The 19703-nt window shown below is 42.8% G+C and overlaps 1 protein-coding gene across 1 annotated transcript in view; it reads left to right on the plus strand.

The window, feature by feature from the left end:
• The window catches only part of rhbdl3 (rhomboid, veinlet-like 3 (Drosophila)), a 53570-nt gene that overhangs the window by 1549 nt on the left and 32318 nt on the right, over positions 1-19703 (plus strand). The gene's annotated exons all lie outside the window — the stretch shown is intronic.

Genomic DNA, 19703 nt, shown 5'->3' on the forward strand with positions numbered 1-19703 from the left:
TCATGTCCACCTCATCTTCTGACTCACTCCACTACTTGCTCTTTTTCCCCTCTCTTTCCCCGTCTCAGCAATGGAAGTCTCTGTTTGATAAGGTATGTACTGCAAGCTACAGCAGCTTGGATCTCTTACCGTATGCATGTATCACTCATCGTGGGGAAGTGTTGTCTTCGAAAGTGCTCATCTGTGTTTGAACTGTTGGTGACGTCTGACATAATCTCGGTCAGCGAAGCAACACAGATGTGTTTAACAGATTAAACACACCACTTAAAGGTCATGATTCATGGGGAAGATTTTGGATGAACTGAGATGAAATATTGAAAAAAATGGATATAGTTCATTTTTAATGTGAAAAAAATCAAGTGTAACACATGAATTAGCTCTAATGGTATGATTTTTAAACGTTTTGTCATGTATCATGACCTTGACTTTGTAATTATGCTCTAACACTGGCTTTATAACTAATGGAAGTGACTCAAACCTGCACTTGGAAGTTTTGTACATTTGTACTAAGATGTAACTGCCAACAAGATTTTTACTTTTTGTATCATGATGTTTAACTTCACACAGCTCACCCTTTTTTTTGCCATCCTTGCTGAAAGCATCTCAAAAGACCTCATGATACAGCTATTTCTCGCACACTCACTCACTGCTGTCTATAGTTTTTTACATGCCTGAGTAATTGTGGTGAGTTTCTTTCTGTGGATAAACATAACTGGCACCAGAATTTTGTTTGGCTAAATGAGGTGAAACTACCAGGTCTCAGCTGGTGGAGAAGATCTTCCCCACTTCAGCCCCAGTTTGTGATTTAGGCTGATTCGACAAATGTATTTTTAGATCAAAATCTCGCCTAGTGCAGTTTTAAATCCTTTGCCTGCTGGGTAACAATCATGGCATAACATGCAAGGAGGCCGTGGCTTTATCGAGCCAAACTCCAGCAGAGGCGAGCATCAGAGGAGTGGGAGCACACTGGAGGCTGTGGGCGTGTTGTCCGCTGACATTGACCCTGCTAATACAATTACGGTGATACATAATCCTAGATGCATTGATCTATCGGTCAGACCAAACACGCACACGCACACACACACACACACAGACACACACACACACACACTTAGATACAGCCAAGAAACCCCAGGAGAAGAGAAACAGACCAGCTGATCATGCAATCAGCATGTTGGAGTGACAGACGGCAAACGGGCCCCCTACTATCTCACACACACACACACACACACACACACACACACACACACACACACACACACGCACACGCACACACATACACACTTATACACGCGCAGTCACCACTCTGTGAGGCTGCTGCAGCACCTGCCCGCCTTGGGGCCCCCACTTTCTTCACATTTATATGTGTGTGTGTGTGTGTGTGTGTGCACATGGGGTTAGCAGGGATGCTTAGGGCTTAGCCAGAGGCTCGTGTCAGGCTCACTCTGTCAGAGGGAAACTGAGGTCCCACGGGAGGCGGGCTGGGCTGGGCTGTGGTGTGTGTGTGTGTGTGTGTGTGTGTGTGTGTGTGGGTGGGTGTATTAGAGATGGAGCATATTCTATGGACAGGCATTAAGTGGGCCTCTCAGTCCGCTGTCTTTATGCATGCGGTGCAGCTTTGAATTTCCTTAAGTGGAAGTCTGAAAAACTGTGGGTTTGTCCAAATGGCGGGGTTGCTGCCTGGTCTGGCAACAACAAATGTCCTTTCACTCTTTTATTCTGCTTTTCTTCTGCCTTCTCACAATGAGTTGCTCCATTTGTCAAGGGGCTGACCTCGGAGACCTCCAGCTTCTGTGAAGCGACTAAAGAAGAGAAATGATGGGCCGCTACAGACAAGGAAAAGAAGGATTTTAAACCAGTCTGGCAACCTGTGTCAGTGTGTGAAAGACAAAAGACTATGTCCACTTGAAAACAAAACAAGGATCTAGGATTTTATTTGAGTAATGCAAAGACACACACTATGAAGTGCTTCTGTGTCACACAGTGATGGCTGGTCTAACCTGTGGCCCAACCATCGAGGGTAGTTGGGGTTCAGCGTCTTACCTGCTTGTTCAAGACATTTTCTTTGTGGCCCTTAATGTAAAAAGAGGAAAGATGGTGTTAATCCAGGTGGTTGGGCAACGTCACACTTCTAGCAAACCACTACAGGCTTCGGCATGACTCAAATCAAGTTCTTATTGGATTATAGAGCAGCATCTAGACTCCAGCTCCCCTCATTTGATTAATTCAATTAAATAAAATGTTCCAGTTAGTGTAATATATTGGCAAAATAAGAGGTTTAGAGATGAACACAATGATGCATCTCTTGTGTTAATCAATTCTGGCATCCCTGCTGTGTCACGTTCGGAGCACATTCATTTCTGTCCATCCCATCAGGGATGTTTACACAACAGAGAAAAGACAGGATCATCTACTCTCCCTCATCCCTTTTTTTTGTTTGGACTATGGCTTTCCTCTAGCGTCTTTAAAGCGATTTGGGCTGTCTACAAAACCATCCCTGTGATATCATTTTTACCGGCTCCCATGTGAACTTGCTGCATACAGCTATCAGTTCCTGAGTTTCAGACCGTCGGGGGCTGGAATCAAAGTGCTGCGTCGCTCTGTTCGCTTTTCCTTTCACTCCTCTCTTCTGTCCCCGGAGAGGATTTTGTTGCTGTATAAGTGCTTTCCTCCTCTGCATGCAGGAAGTAAGAGAGTAAACCTCAGAATGCTTTGATTCGTGTTGCCCATCGCTTGGAACAAACATGATGACTGAACACCGACCGAGGCTAGTCTGATGAAGCAGAGGAGATGCTGTTAGGAGGATGTCGGCTGCACTGCCCTCTCTCTCCCTCCTAATCAAATGTCCCAGCCTCTATCTGTCCTCTAGTCAAATATACACCAATCTGGAAAGACTGCAGTCTGCGGTAGCCTGATTACGCACAATATGTGTATCATCAGCAAGAAGAAACAGGGTCTGCTTTGGAGTTTATTTTGTGCGCTGACTGATATACATCCACTAGTACTCGTACATGCACTTTTTTTTTTTTTGAGGATGGACCCTAGTTTATGTCCAGGATTTATCTGATAAACCATATTAAGCATATTTAGATCGCACCCTAAAATGAACCAAACACGTTTGTTTTGGACTCCCAGTGAAGATGGATTTCCTTGTACAACCGTCTCAGGAGGAGCTGAGAAAGAAATGTTTTATAAGAATTCCTTGTCTTTCATCTCATTATTTTGCTTCTCATGTTTTTATCTGCCTTAAGTTGCCTTAGCACCGCGAGTGATTTTCTGCAACATAGACTGTGAAGAGGACCGGGAATGTCCCTTGTAAAGCCTGAGATTGGAAGTCCCCGGCTGTACAGCCTGGAAACCTGGCTCAACTCAAAGTAGATGCAGTACTTTTAGAGACAAGACCATTGAATGTCTATTTATGTTTTTTCTGTTTAGAAACATGGTTTGTTCTAAACTTCAGATGGCTCTTCAGTGTAGCCTTGCAGGAGGATTTTTTTGTCTCGATGTGAGTAGAAGCACTACTACCATTAGAGAACAGTAGCACTCCTTTGAGTCTGGACATAGTGTAAGCGAGTGTGTGTGTGTGTGTGTGAGAGAGAGATCCTTGTGTGCGTCGTCCACAGTTGCCTTTATGTTGACAGCCTGCTCCCAACGGCATGTTGAAATGCCACAGGCACGCGCCCGCAGGAGCTTAGTGATTAAACACTTTCACATGGCTGCATACTTTACATGGAAGTGTTTCTCCTTTCATTTTTTTTCTTGGTGGCATAGAAAAGCCCCTGAATGTGAGTTATGATCCCAAAACTCCTCACTGTAACCACACAAATGAAAGTCTTTTAGATCTTTTAGGAATGTCGTCTTGCCAGAGGGGCTTATTCTCAGTGCATACTGTTTCTGTACTGAAAACGCCATTAGCCATGCAGTGCATGATTTATGGTCATCCCATAATATCTTAACTTAAGTGATGACAGTGGGGTCTGTTGTTAGAATAGCTCAGCTACTGTCATTAATTAAAACGAGCAGAAATTCAATGGTGGGGAAGCCACCTGTTCTCAGTGGGACTCGTGTTTCCCAGAGTTTCTGTCGTGCGTTTCAATGAGCTTGTTAGTTAGATATTCAGTGGCCACGGCTGAGACAAAAGGAAGGTTATTATTTAAAGTCGTTTTGTCTGGGAGTGCCGCCTCGCCTCATTGTACAGCACAGCTGGTACCTTCTCAGTGTCGCTCTTTTTTTTTTAAGTACACTTCAAATGAATGGTCCACCACCTAGGTAACTGGCACTTAATGGAAAGCCAACTGGGAACCCTCAGCTGCGTTTACTGATGCATGCAGGGATAGCATGTCCCGCCACGCCCTGTCAGTTTTACCTACATTAAAAGCAGTAGGAGGTGTACACAATGAGATCATAATAGCAGGCCAATCTAATTACTGATGGCAACAGTAGTACAGACTATACGCAGCTGTTAAGATAGTCGTTTTGAGTATGTGAGGATGTCTCGTAGTAGGTTCAAAAGGAAGGTTTCAGGTGCATCAGTTCAAAGACTCCAGTGAGGAAAACTTTGAAAGGAACCGGTAGAATTTCAAGTTAACCAAGAGGAGGTGAAAGCAATATTGGTCTTTTAGCCATATTTCTATGGTATACTGATATGCTTGTCAGTCTAATTGCCATTGACACATACACAGATGGTGGTGTCATAGTCTGCTGACCTGCTCATCAAACACTGCAGCGGTAACTGACATCAGCTGAGTCTTGGAGATAACTCAACGACAAAGAGTTTGAGTTGATAGTGGTTGTGTTGATTTGGGATCGTAAGATTATTTACTGGCAGCAAACTGCACCCCGCCCCATTCTATTAAAAAGCTCTCAGGCTCTGTGGTGATGAAATAACAGACAGAGCCTCAAACATTTTCATTGAAAGATTTAATCAGAGCTCATCTTTCCCTGCTTCCCTGCCTCTCGCCTGCTCAGCTCTAAATAGATTTCCTTAATGAAAGGCACAGTTCCAGTTGGCGGAGTGTGAAAACAGTCTCTGCTTTTATGCAAGGGTAAAAATAGCAACTGTGCCTGTCAATCTGTAAATGGGAGAAAGAAGACGTGCCAGTTTACCCGTAATTGGCTGCAGTGTGCAAACTCATAGCTGTGGTGTCATGAAATCGAAGTGTCTCTTTTGATAATTTAACAGCTCTGTGATCTGGCAACCTCCATGTGCTTTCTGTGTCTATGTGTGTGCTCATACAGTATGTTTGTACCCACTAGACCTAAAAATGTAAACCCATTATTAGAGGTAGAGGGAGGGCAGTTGAAGTGACAGCACACAACCTCTGCTGAGCCTTTTAAGACCAGTGTCAGTGTGAATTTTGATGGGCCTGATTTGTCTGCTATCTTCACTTCACTAATTTCTCTCTCACTTATTACCTCTATCACCCTGTCCTTGATCTTTTTGTTCTGAAGTCTGTTTCCCAATCAGAGTTAAGTGGATGACACTGCAGATTGAAGAGGCTTCGGACTCAGTCCGCTCATTGGTGCTTTTATCTCGTCTCTTTTCAATAATTTTGTGCACGGTTCACAGCTGTCACCAGCGTAGGCAGTTGAACAATACAAGATTGTGATTTGATTTCTGTTTTAAATGCAACCAGTTAACCAGTCAAACAGTAATTCCTGCATTGGAATAATAACAGCACTGTTTTATGAACAAGGTCATCTGGCAAAATAAATACAGCTAAATGACGACAACGGTATTGTGAGATCATCTATGTTGATTTAAAATGATTGGTTTAAAATGAGTGTTCATAGAGGGTTTAAAGGTGTTTTTGGCACATGGCCCAAGACGGTGCCTGAGCAAGCATACAGCAGGGACTGCCTATTGTTCAGATGGCCCATTATTCCAACCCCCAAGTCCAAAAAATGTCCCATTGGACCTTTCTGCCGTGCCCCTCATTGGTTGACCACCTGATAACGAGACAGACACTGTCTGTCCCAGACACCATCTGTCCCAGACACTGTCTGTCCCAGTGGTAGAGCCCATTGTAGGGTCACAGGATCCCAAACCTGCAGACGAACCTTCCTGCAGTTGGCCTTCAGCAAGCATGAGCAAACTTTGTGCAGTGTTCACCACACATTGGGTCTTCATGTTACCGATGCCCGCTGCATTCCTGGGTCCACGGCGGGCCCAACACACCTCAGTGCATGTTTGGGCAGGCGTCCGCACCAATAAGACATTTTTCACATTATTGTGCTTTCAGAATAATGAGCCGAACAATGACATGGCACCCATACAGCATTGTTTACCAAAAGCTTATTTTCTCCATCCACACTGAGAAGCGAGACCCAAGTATTCTGAAGTCCTGGTTCTGGTTTTTAGGTGTGGAAAAATACAGAGGTAATGCAGACAGAAGGTCACACCAAGGTTTACTCAGGTTTAGACAGGCTGTGATGTCAGGATGCTCAAAACAAACCAATTTGTACACCGTTTTGTCCACCTATCTCAGAAATGAAAGTGTTCCAAATGTCCAAACTTGAAGGTGGGGTTAAAACCCTTTTGCCAGAGTTCAGCCAAACACGACAACCATTGAAATAAGGAAATAATGGTGGATCCGTCTTTCCTTGAAGGCATTCATAGTTTTGCACTTTGTTGTACACATGAAAAGGTTTTGAAGTAGTTGTGTGAAGAATAAAAAAGCTGGAGAGGGAAGTTTAAACCTTCTTTACTTTTTCAGCTCTGTACTCTCTTCGCTCTCGCCACTCGCTGCATAAAGTGGTATTCAAACATCAGAAAGGTGTGAGGTTACAGGGTTTCCAGAATTGTTCAGCCATCCGACAAGGAAATTGGTTTAAGGATGCTGACACCTTAATGCCAAGTTTATTTTATCTCAGGTTAAGCTGGAAAATGTCTTCCCTACCTTCAACTTAGCCAACCAGCACTGTTGAACAGCTTCCTGTTTCAGGCCGTCACTCTGGTTGTCCTGGGATCAAAGACACAGTGCAGGTCCATTCATTCCTCATGGCTGAAACTGTAATACCTTCCCACAGGTTATAGTTACAGAGGTGGTGACAGAGTGATGTGCTGGCCATGAACCATCACACTAACAGCTCTGGGCTTGTGTGTGCGGTTCTGTGTGTGCAGGAGTGTGTGACAGACTTGTTGCTCTCCTATATTCGAGTGTTGGCAGAGGTTCTATGGCACTGTGGAAAACAAAATGGAAAACATCAGTTTATTTGTCACAAGGCTTGTAGACGGCATGGAAATGTCTACAGAGTAAGATTCTGAGAAACACACACACACACACACACACACACGTGCATATTTTGGGACACATTCCTATGCCATAACCTGTACAGGTCCACAGTGAAGCCTGGCAGGTGCACTGTTGACACAGGTACAATAACCCTGTGTCTGCTGTGTACACCTGTGTGTGTGTGTGTGTGTGAGAGAGAGCCCCCATGTTAACTGATTACTGCCTCTTCAGTCAAGCGCTGCCCATTAGAGAGTGTTCCACACCGTGCGTACAACTCTTTCATTTCCCTCTGTTCTCACTTTGGAAGAAAAGTTTAGTCTTTAATCAGACAGATGGCAACACTGACGACCACCAGAAATGAAAGCTGACAAATACCAGCACAGATGTTTATGCCTGTGTGCTGGTTTTATGATGCTAGCAACACTTTTGGGGTTTGAGCCCTAAATTGTTTGCTGGCTTTCAGATCACTTTGTCTTGCTATGTGCTCAACTGTCCATGAAGCACGGTTCAAACAAACAGCCTCACCAGCATCTCCCTGTTTATGCCTCCTTCTCCTCCTCTCCCTAGAGTTTGCACTGAAGTCATGACAGACTGCAGTGTAGACAATATAATGCGAGGCACTCAGAATTCAAAGGTAAAAGCAATTTTTGTTGCTTAATATTTACCAACGCTAAACCTGTAGGTAAAAACTTAAGTTTGTAGTTCACAGCCACTGCTCTCTCTGGATCCACTCTTCTCATTTTCTAAGACCTGTCTTTGTTTTGGAGTATTGTCGGCTATTTTTTTCAAATAAATCTGTACAATATTACTTTTTAAAGACATCTGTGCTTATTCTCTTATTTAACTTTCCTCTGTGTTGCCTCCTCTGTGTGTTTTGTATTTGCAGGGCAACTTTCAAGAAGCTTAAAGCATTCTTTTCAGGGGTGTGTATCTCGATACGATTCAGGGACAATACATTTTACCACAGAATGATACGATTCTATGTGGTGTGATTCGATTCGATGCGATTTGATTTGATGAAATCTGAATCTATTTGTATTGAAAAAATGAACATGTCATTGTGTTCAGATAGACACAGACAAAACAGACTCGTTAGATGAAATATGAACACATATTAAGACTTTAACTCCTTCAGTACATTGCAATTCATAAACTTTGCAAAACGTATCTAACACTGAAAACAAAACTTATTACTCAGTGTTTACTAATGGCACATATTAGAGACAAAGAATCTATTAATCAACATGACCACGTTGCAGTACACTGCGTTGTGCGGAGATAATATTTCCTGCACGGCTGAATACTCTTTCTAATGCCACACCAGTGGCTGGTATACAGGAGGTACTATTTTGATGACAGCAGAGATGACAGCAGTGTTAAGTCCACCCGTGCTTTCCACCTTTGTAGTGTGTTTTCATTCAGAGGTGAAGGAATTCGCTCTCTCTCGATCTCCTCACCGACCATGTCCCTTGAAGCCGGGAGTGATGTGGTACGTTGTGACATAAGAATCGCAAGAAGTCCAGGCGTCGGTCGTTATTGCTACTCGTTCTGCATTGGAAAGTTCTTGTTTAACTTTGTTCTTCACTTTGGTATAAAACGCATCTGTCGGTGAAGTGCTAGGTGAAGTACTTGGTATCGTATATTTTGGTTCTAGCATATTTATTATCACTTTAAGGTCTGACATCTTTAACGATAAAACAGACTGATGATTGTATTGTACTTAATCGCTGTTCTACACACTTTACATTGGGCCAGACTTTTGTCCAATTTTCCATCCTTCTTCAAAGATCCACACGTCTTCCAAACTTTAGATTTTAGATTTGATGGTGCATTGTAAACTTTGTTTATATTGTTGTTGCTGCCTCTGAAATGATGTTAAGCTAAAGTTAGTCTTGTAAAAGTCACAGTTTGACACCGTTTACATTTACAGAATAGTCAAGGTAGTTTCAATAATAAGCTATGAATTCTTATTGCTTATTCACACTTTTAATGTTTTTTGATGATGTTTTGTGGTAATCCAGGTTCAAATGCATGTATTCTTGATCCATGTATGATACATTATAAGTAAAACAAAACAAACAAAAAAAGGAGATTTTGAGAATATATTTGAAATATTTTCAGTGGAAAAAATCATATTTCGAGGATTAAGTCCCACCACACAAATACAGTATAGCACATTTGTTTTTGGATAATCTCCCGGTCTTAATTGTTCACCAGGATTGAAAGAAACACGTGTATTATCTGTGCATTAACACCTTAAATCAGTGAGGTAATCAAGGTTAACATCAGTTATTAGAGTGCAAGTACTGTAAACATCACCACTGTCGTTTTTAACATGACCTTCTGAAATATGTAGGACAGTAAAGCTGGGCTTTGGCCTGTTAAATAAAAGTATTCAGTTATTCTTGGACGCCCTGGCTGTTTTGCTGTCGTCATGGCAACCTGGCCTGCCCGGCAGGCTCAGCAGATGCCCAAGGTGAGCGACAGTGCTTAGCTTTCACCCAGATCTCCGTTCCTGTCCTGTCCCCTTCGGGTCGTCTTACAGGGCATCGCTGCCAAAGCCTGCCAGCAGGGCCAAAGTGCTGAAGTGGCGAACCGTGACAAGGAGAAACCACCTCACACAACGCAAAAAACAGACCAAGAGAAAATGTAGACGTTTTTGACCTTTCACTCCCTGATGTGATGTCTTTGTAGCACTGTTGATGCTGACTGCTGCTGTGTTTTCATGAAGAGGTAAAGAGGTTGCTCCTTAGCCACAAGGAATTATTCAGTGTAAAAAAACTTGGCCAGATGTCTTGTGTATGATTCATTGATGAAGTTTTGCCAATTTAGATAAAAAAAAATTAGGTCACAGATGGAGTTGGTCCCATTGATGATAAAATGCATTTTTACTCTGAAGTATGAGGGTCTGAGAAGATACTGTGATCCCAAGTATGTTCATGGCCATAATTACGGCAGACATGGCTGTATAGACAAATTGTTTCATTGTTTAAAAACTATGTTGTCATATTTCCACGATACAAATTTGTCTCTTGTGCCGTCAAGTGAAGATCTGATAAATCACTGACTTATTTGCTCATTTAATGGTTGAGCAGGTGGAACCTCATGTAAATTGGGCATTTGGATCTCACCTTCCCAGTAACAATGCACTGATCCAACTTTCATCCTCCAATACCTGTTCCAATACCTCAACTCAGATTAATCATTGTAATGTAAAATAAGTCAGTGTCATTTCTATAGCCCCAAATCAGCAGGTTTTATAGTCTGTATATTGTATATTTTGCTGTACTGGATGCTCTGGCCAGCACTTTGAGCACATAACTCTACCTAGCCAGTTGGGGATCTGTTATTTCATGTTGCGACAGTAAAAGCTGTATTTATTGCACCAATTTGGAGGTTTTTCAAGAATGTCTACACAAGCTGTCAAATTGTCACTTTCAGTAGTTTCTCTGGTGCTTTACTGCCTTAAACACCGACAGAAACTGTTAGGATGACATGTAGGATCAGAGAAATATTAAAAACATTAGATGACAGTGAACTTGAAAGGCTGTCAGTGTGATTCTACCCCAAATTTGCATACCCATAATACAACTTATGTTTTTATGACGTCAATTGGTCGTGTCTCCAAATATAACCAAAGTGATCAAATCATATAGTATAACAGAAGTGGATGTAGCCTCCAGATCTGAAAAATGAAGCCAGTGTGGAATTGCCTTAAACCTGCACTCTTTCCACTGGTCAGCAGGGAGCGACGCCACTGGTTGCAAAAAGAAGTCAATTGTGTGGAAGTCTATGCGAATATGAGCCTACTTCTCATTTGATCTATTACCTCAGTAAACACTTTCCTAATGAGTTCATGTTCTCAGCCGCTAGTTTCAAAATCCTACCTTAAAGCAAGCTATGCTTTACTTAGTGGCTAACCAATCAGAGGCAGGTCAGGCCTAATCCTAACCAATCAGATGTGAGGGCCTTCGCAGAATGAATGTCACTTCTCGTTTCAAAATCAAGGTGACAACAGCCAAGATCGAGGCTTCAAGATGGCCGCCCATAAACCAATTGGTGACGTAAAGACAGCTACGTCAACTTTTTAAATATAGTCTATGGATCGAACCCCAGTGTGTCCTTAATGCATGTCTGCGTGGAATCGGATTACCCACACATCATGCTAGTGCTAAGTGTGAAAACGGGGCCAAGGAGCATTTAGGCTGTCATGTCCGTTGACAACATTATCACCCTGACAGTGTCGCTGTGTCTAGAAAGAAATCTTCAGGGGCTGGGTTTACCACAACCACAGTAGCAGATACAGCAGCTCATCAGGGTTCCTGTCAGGGCCTGGTACTGAAGGTGTCATTATGATAAGAATTATCTCTTTCAGGGGAACAGCTGCCAAGGTTGTGATAGTTTACAGTTCCATTACAGGTGACATAGGATCCCTTTTTACTCGTCACTTTCACAGCAAAACACTCCCAAAATTTAATGGGGGTATATGTAAGAGTGTAAATGCTGGTACGATTACTTATGTATCTGCAACTGGCTGTGTGTGTTTTCTGTCTATCATACTGGTGTTTTCTGTCTGAAAAATGACACCAGGGGCCACAGTTAATTTCATTATGTTGACTGTCACTGCAGACATCATTGTTTTGATTCATTCTTATACCTCAAGAAGATTTGCAAGTTGTAAAGATGTTGGCTCTGAAGGTTTGCTCTGGATAATCACACACGGAAGAATAGAAGAAGTTGCAAGCTGACTTGCCTTTGAAACTCTGAGAAGACAATTTCCTGAAGTCTCGTCGTCTATAATGCAGACGAAGAGATGATGTGTTCATTAGTGAACTTCTCAGGGGTTGGTAGGTGGATTTTTTTTTTTTTTTGCTTTTTGATAGAGCCAAGCTCTTTCACCTGATATCAGTCTCTATGCTAAGCTAAGCTAACATGAGACTGGTATCAATATTCAAATGAGTGTATTTCTCAAAATATTGAATTTGATTCCTTTAAATTGGAGGAAATGCACTCAGGTACAAAATTGTAAAGAACCTTACGAGTCTTGTACAAAACAAAGCACATGTTTTATTTCTGTAATGGTTAGTAGTAACATCTTTATTTGTGAACAATAGGATAAGATGAATTTGGACTCATCGTCTTGATTTCATGACTAGGTGAAACATTTGGCTGCTGCATGAGGTCATTATATCCGCCTCACTTTTTTTTTTTTCTGGATGTTTTTTTTTTCCTTCTCCAGAAGTGCAGTTTGAAAGAAGTCCTCTCTCACCTTATAAGGAATGTTCTTCTTCGCTGACCTCTGAGGATTAATGGAATAGGATTATAAAGTAGAGGTTGCCCAAGTGGGGCTTTCCACCACCACTGAGGATCAGGAGACAGCTGACTGGCTGACCGCCTGATTGTAGCAGATTAATACAAGCTCCTGCTCGCAGAATTGCCCCAAAACAGCCCAGGAAGTGAAATGTCAGAGTGCCCGAGGGTATTTGTTCCTCATACTGTTATAATATGTCCCTTTCTCCCCACAGACTTGCCCTTCTGGTGCGGAAAGGGTTCTTGTTGAAAATTGACTGACAGTTTGAAGGGTCCCACCCGACCCAGATGGCAACCTTGAAAATGTTTCCGACAGTCCCACTAGCTCTCCCGTCTTTGCCCCCAGCCTTGCTCAGCTCTCCCTTTTTTCATGCCTTTTCTTCCTCAGATTTGAAGAAAATAAGTCAGGGGCCCTCCCCTTGGGTCAGCCCCAGCCTCGGGTCCATTTGCCAGCTATTAGAGATCATAAATCTCTACATTGAATGGGACTGCTGCCGTCAGTGACGCAGGGTTTTGATGGTGGTGTTGGGTGGGGGTTGACCTCGGGGCAGGCCTGAAGCAGAAGGAGGGACTGAATGGGAGAGAAAGGCAGCCCGCGGATGGCTCGTTAAACAAATGTTTCTCCGTCTTTTTGTTCCCCTTCTTATTCCGCGAAGAGCTGCTGAATGCGCGGAGCAGTGAAGGGATGTTTGATAGAGGGTTTGGCCTGACAGTAATAAGGGGTTCTCACCTCGGTGTAAATGGGAGGTTTGGGGGGAAAAGGTCACCAGTGTCTGTCTTTGTCCCTGTGCTGACCTGCCTGTGCCCTATGCTAGAGTGACATGGATACTCCATCACAGCTTTGTGCGTGCATGTGTGTTTGACAAGGATTTTGACTTCTGTATGTCTCTTGGCAAAAAGGGTTCATGTTTGTGTCTCAGTGGGTGTGACATTAATAGCACACAGTAGTTTAAGCTTACTATTCCTGGTGCGTGTTTGTGTCCTGATGTGTGTGTGTGTGTGTGTGTGTGTGGTTCATTGTGTCCTCATACATGCTTCTCTCTGGTGCGAATGCTTTCACAAGAAGCGACAGGGGGTAAAGTGTTTATTTGAACACATGCTAGAGAGCCTGCTGAGGGCTGTTCGGCTGTCTGCTGCATTCCCCTCTGCGTCTGGAGACACCCTGGGGGCAGTACAGCTCTCTCTCTTTCATTCAGTCTGTCTCTCCCCCATCTCACACAAAATCAAACCACGTCCACATTAATACACAGAACTTAGAAAACATGTTTCTCTCTTGGTTTTGTCCCTACATGCACTTAGATGCTGAACTCTAAAACTGTCTCTTTAAAATTGTTAAAGCTTCCAATTGTCTAGCGTTTGAGTAGAAAACTAAATGTATTTGTATTCCACCTTTCACAAATGTATTGTAGCAAATACAGATATTTTCTAAAGAACTCAGCTATACTAAAATCTAAAATAAATGACTATAGGGAGAGCCAGCTTTTCCTGGCTAAGACAATGGATGCATTAAACTAATCCTCATCCTCATCATCAGTCCCTACTGATGCTGATGAGATTCACTCCTTTAGGTATCGAAATTTGGACAAGTCAACGGTACCAATCACTAAGTGTACTACTGTACTCCAGATATTTTACAGATATGGACACAGACAGATGTGGACAGTGGACAGTCACATGTGCAAATTGAAATTGCACGTAAAAACAGGTGGATGGAAATGCACTGTTTTTTGCAAAACTTGCAAATTCTCTCTGATAATTCTTTTACAATGGATATGCCACATGTCAGAAGGTGTGGATTTTCTGGTTGAATTTAATAGGATTTCTTTTCTTAATTTGGTCAGAATTTGTGGTAGTGAGGGCTAGATATTAACTATAGTAATTATATTATAGTAATTGGCTTTGGTCACCTTTTTGTACTGAACCAGAACAGGGTCAGACCCATTCACACTGAGAGCAAATATAAGCTTATCCCAAGTCACTGTGAGCCGACATCTAGCTCTGCAGGAGTTGGAGGTCATAGTATGCAGACCCTGAACAATCTTCCTAGTCTTGATTTTGCTGCATCTGTCAAATCAAAGCCCTGATGATATTCTGATTGCATCTTGTCTCCCAGAGACCAGAGTGCCTCTTTGTCTGAGATTGCATTAAACCTACGGGAGGATATAGTTTTAGGGACCTAGCTTGTAAGGGAAAATGGGCTCTGAAGTGTGTGTGTGTGTGTGTGTGTGTGTGTGTGAGGGTGTATTAACGAATGCTCAGAGTTGAGGCAGAGACAGAGAACAGGGATGGCAAGTGGGTGCTCAATTCCCTTGTGTAGTGCTGGGTAATAGATCTCAGTGGCTGTCTGTGGAGAGAGCTGCTGTGATATGGTGGGAATTAGTAAAGATGTCAATGGGACAGAGACAGAACGTGCTGCTGTTTGATCAAGCGTACTGATACCACGTTGCCTAGGAACATTTAATTTGGATTAAGCTGCTTCAAGGTGGTATCAATCCTCAGGTCTTTGTGATGATGCGGACGAGAGTTTTCTGATGCTTAAGGCCTAGTGCTTCTCACTTTTTTATTCAACCTTAATTAGCCAAGCAAGATGAGGAGGACGGCAGTATTATTCACAACAACGCGTGGGCTGGTTGCAGGGAAAAGAACGGTTGCACATTTCACACCTTCAGCAGAAACTAATGTTGCATAAGGTTTACAAAGACCCGCTGATCACAAGTTACACGGCATATTGGCTCTACAGACACCATTTAAACCGTAAGTGTCCATAGTAGAAAAAAGAAGAGTGCATTTAAAAAAGACATTTAAACAGCTGCTTTGATATCACCTAAAGGTTTGAGAGGCACTGATCATTATCTTGGTTAGATTGCCTGCAGTGCACAGGTGGACTAAAAGGATGACTCTGAGATCTTTTTTTTCTGATGTGTAGCTGATCTAAGGTTTTATTTTTATGATCTAAAGTGGATTTTTGCAATAATACCATTGCACCTCAAACAATTAACCTCACTAAAAGCACCCTGTTTAGTTAGGATTTCCTCCTTCAGTCTCAAGAATAGAGGAATATTTATCAGGGTCACATGGGTAAATGTACTTGTAGACGGACTGCAGTGGTTATTAAAAGAGAAGCAGCTGCTGCGGTTTGGATGTAATTTACCTGTTGGGTCAGGGTTTGGAAAAGAAATCACTTTGAAACTGCTTCAGTCTTCGTACACAGTCTGTGTGATGTATCTATGTGCTTCAGGTCCAGCACAGTAAGGGGGGCATAGGTCCAGAGATTTAATGTGATACCTTAGTGTCTGACACCTATCCACATATCAAGCCCCATCTGTGTGTGTGTGAGTGTGTGTGTATACATGTCCATGTACCCACTGAAGACATCTTCATGCCGACCAACGTTGCCTGGTTACAGGCCAGTTGGCAAGGAAACGGTGACGGCCAGTGCTAATTTGTGATGGCCTCCAACTGTGTGTGTGTGTGTGTGTGTGTGTGTGTGTGTGTGTGTGTGTGTGTCAGGTGTGCTTGTGTGTGTGTGAGATGAATGAGGGCGTCTAACGTGTCAAGCAAGACAGGTGACCAAGTGCTCGGTTGATTAGCCCAGACAGACACAATGTTAGTCATTCCTGCAGCCACCATGAAACACTTCGGTGTGACAGAAAACCAATTCAGGACTGTGTGACGTCCTGTTATATGAAAGTCTGTTATATTGACTGAATTAACAATTCAAGTGACTTAACAATAACATTTTATTTTGAACCCGAAATCTGACAAAACCTGACCATTTGTAGGAGTTGCATAGAAATCTAACAGCAATAATCTTTATGTGCTGACAATAGCTGTGGCTGGAGGTATTATGTCTGCAGGTTGTTCCCTCGTCTGTCTATCCTTCCTTGACGGACTAAGATCTCTGGGAGACAAGATCAAGGTCACTGTGACCTCACAAAACACATTTCTGACCATAACTCAAGAACTCATACACTAACTAGGAAAGTACACTCAGTAGAGTGCAGATCTCCGCCAGGCAATCTCTGCTGCACCTCACCCAACTGCACGGAGCATCGCTATCTGATGGGGGAACAGACTTTGACACCACAGCTCACTTACAGTCAAGATGGCAGTGAAGATAAGAGAAACAGGGATTTATTCATGCTGTATCATGCCTAACTCCTCGATCCTTAGACCCTCGACTCGGATTAGGAACAGTTCCTTCAAAGTCTTTACTACATATATTGTATATGTCTGGACAAACAGCAACTGGACTGGTTGGCGGCGGCAGACAAAATGTGAGGCAGTAACTCTAGTTGTTTTTCTGTCATGACAATTTTGGTTTAAATCGGGGGATAAAATGATTTCAGTCAGCTCTGCGGGATTAGTAGGATCTGCCTTCCCGTGCTATTGTGTGCTTTGAATCTTTACGTGCAGTTGAAAGAAACATACATTTGTTTTACATATAGAAAAGCATAACAGTGCAACAGATGCATGATCCGAAGATTCATTTTGGTCCCTGAATATGTAGTCTGTATGTGGCCAGAGTTATCTGCCTCGTGGTGAAGAAGACGAGGCGCAGAATGAGAGAAGGAGAACAGAGAGAGTGCATTAGACTGCATGCGACAGAAAGCAATTACCTGTGGCAGACTGCGTGCATTTCCCATCACAAAGGACAGGAGAGCGGTGGAGAGAGAAGAAAATGGGAAATGAAAGAAGACAGGTGAGAGAAAAGGTGGAATGAGGAAAAGAAAGTAGAGAGGAGAGGAGATACTATGACCAGCAGGGCCTGCCAGTCAGTTCTGTCTGTACCTGCTGATAAGACTAATCTGAATGAATATACCTCCACAAGTAACGCCATGCAGTTGAAAATAAAAATTTTTTGGCCAGATATTGGGACTTGTAGGTCCAGTTAGGAACAGCTGCTCTGCTGAGAGCACTTAAGCCTCACTGAGTTATTTTCCCCTTGTGTTCAAGTGATAAGTCAGTGTTTTTTGTCCAAATGACCACAATGCCTGTTGATACATATAGAATATCACATGGTCATATTCAAGTAGCACTCATGACGATTGATAAAAAGTCAATTGAGATCCTTAATTACCCAATAAGATGCAATAATAAAGTGTTGTTTGTTGCTGATATAGTGGACCTAATTTGGGAATATAATGGATGCCTTAAAAGGTACCTTTATAATGCTGAATCTGTGTTGAGAATGTTTATTTACATCTGTTGTAATTTGCATATGGCTGTAAATTATATTGTTGTTGTACTCTATTCATACATTATAAAGAATATCAAGTATTTTGCCACTTCCCCTCTTTTCCCTGCCAACGGTTCTATTTAAAAATGACAAACAATACCTCACAATCATCACCTGTCAGTGATTAGTCCCCATCTTTTGTCTCTCTTCCTCTTCCTGTGTCTCTCACACTTCAAAGCAGAGTGGATTCACTCTGCCCTCAGTCCTACAATAATCATCTCCTCATACATAAGCCAGGGAAATAACAAGTTTAAGTGTGCAGTCTGTGCAACACTTGCCCCCTCAGTCTATACACCGTGGTGTCCCGGGGGAAAACACTGCTCATATTCAAACATGAGTAACGAGTGAGAGAAAGGAGAGTGGGTGAGAAATTGTGGATGAGCTGCTGTTTAATGAAAGTGGGTTGTAATAGAGTGCTGTGCTGGGACAAGTGAGGTCCTCTCTCAGCTTGTTGATCTTGCTCATTTATGCTATGCCAGATTGTCTCTTAATTGATTCACTTTTTTTGTCCAGCTGAAGGTTATCCTATCAAAAGCTATTATTTCAACTGCCACCTGCCAGCAACTGTGGTTTATTTCTGTCCAGCAAGCCATGCTGCTTTATTTCTCTAACAAGCAAAGTTTGGGTATTTTTAAATAGTAATAAAACACATACTATAGGCATCGTTATGTTATCACGTCACATTCATGCTATGCTTTCCGCCTACTTGCCCACTTCTCTTCCTCTGTCCTCTCCTCTTTTTACGTTACTTGTTACTTGTTACTCGTTGACAGTCTTGGCCATAGACTCCGTGTCTAGATGTTGTTTGCTGCCTTAACAGGCACTGCTGTGGCATTAGGTGGGATATTAGGCATTAGTCATGTCTCTAAGATGTGACGTGGGCAGAGCTCTGGCTAGGCCAGCGGGGGCCGTGACATGCATGGCGAGCTGGTCTTTATGCGAGCCAGACGTCTGACCTTTTCCTGCTGAATCCTCCACGATGGGAGAGGTGATGTCTGGGTAATTAATGGTGTGAAACCTTGGCGGCTCATCACATCCCTCCCTTCTGCATGCCGGCCCACTCTGCTGTCGCTGTGTCATTCAGTCATTCAGTGACACCAACGGGTGGCGTGACTTGGAGGAGCAGGGCGGAATTGGATCTGCCCATCTGTGTGTGTCCCAGGTGGAAATTTGCTCCCAGTCGAGATGCAGGCAAAGTTCAATTTGAACGCTTTGGTGATAATGAAATTGAAAAGAGGACTCAGAATCTGAGTGACAGGCAGACTGAGGAGACTCATCTAGTGTCTGTGTCACAAAAGTCAGCGTGAGCTCATCATTTTTCATGAGTTCACACAAAGGTGTTCTCTGAGATTTAAAAGAAGACAAACATGCACGCTCACGGCACACACTTAGAATAATACTTTCCCTCTTGAGTTTGTATTATTTGATGCTGCAGCAGTCCTGCATCTTCTCCTCTGAACAGTAACATTTTTGTCTGGATAACTCTGAATTCTCCTTCTGTCAGAGAACAATGAAACAGCCCACTGGCTGCTGACTGGTACCCCGTCAGTATCAGTGCCTGTCCGAGCCGGGAGCGGTCAGGTCAGACCTACACTGTGGTAGAGATTAGACCTGTTTGCGTCAGATGGACCTCCGTGAGCATGGAGCTTTATTCTTTTAAACTACACTGACCGCTGTGTCGGCTTGTGTGTGCATTTGTGTTTATGTGTGTGTGTGTGTGTGTGTGTTCTCTTCCCTTTCACTTTTTATAACATGCTCTCAATAAAAAATAATTAACTGTACCGCAAACATGGTGTTCGTGAGAAGGCTAAGCATGTTCACACTAAGGCAAATATCTGAAAACACCCTTACATGTGAGAGCGACTTGCATCTAAACAAGCAAATTTTAGGTAGTTTTCCAAAAAATGTCCCTCCATGTT

The sequence above is a fragment of the Pempheris klunzingeri genome, chromosome 3 (assembly GCF_042242105.1).
Source record: "Pempheris klunzingeri isolate RE-2024b chromosome 3, fPemKlu1.hap1, whole genome shotgun sequence".
NCBI classification, from domain to species: domain Eukaryota; kingdom Metazoa; phylum Chordata; class Actinopteri; order Acropomatiformes; family Pempheridae; genus Pempheris; species Pempheris klunzingeri.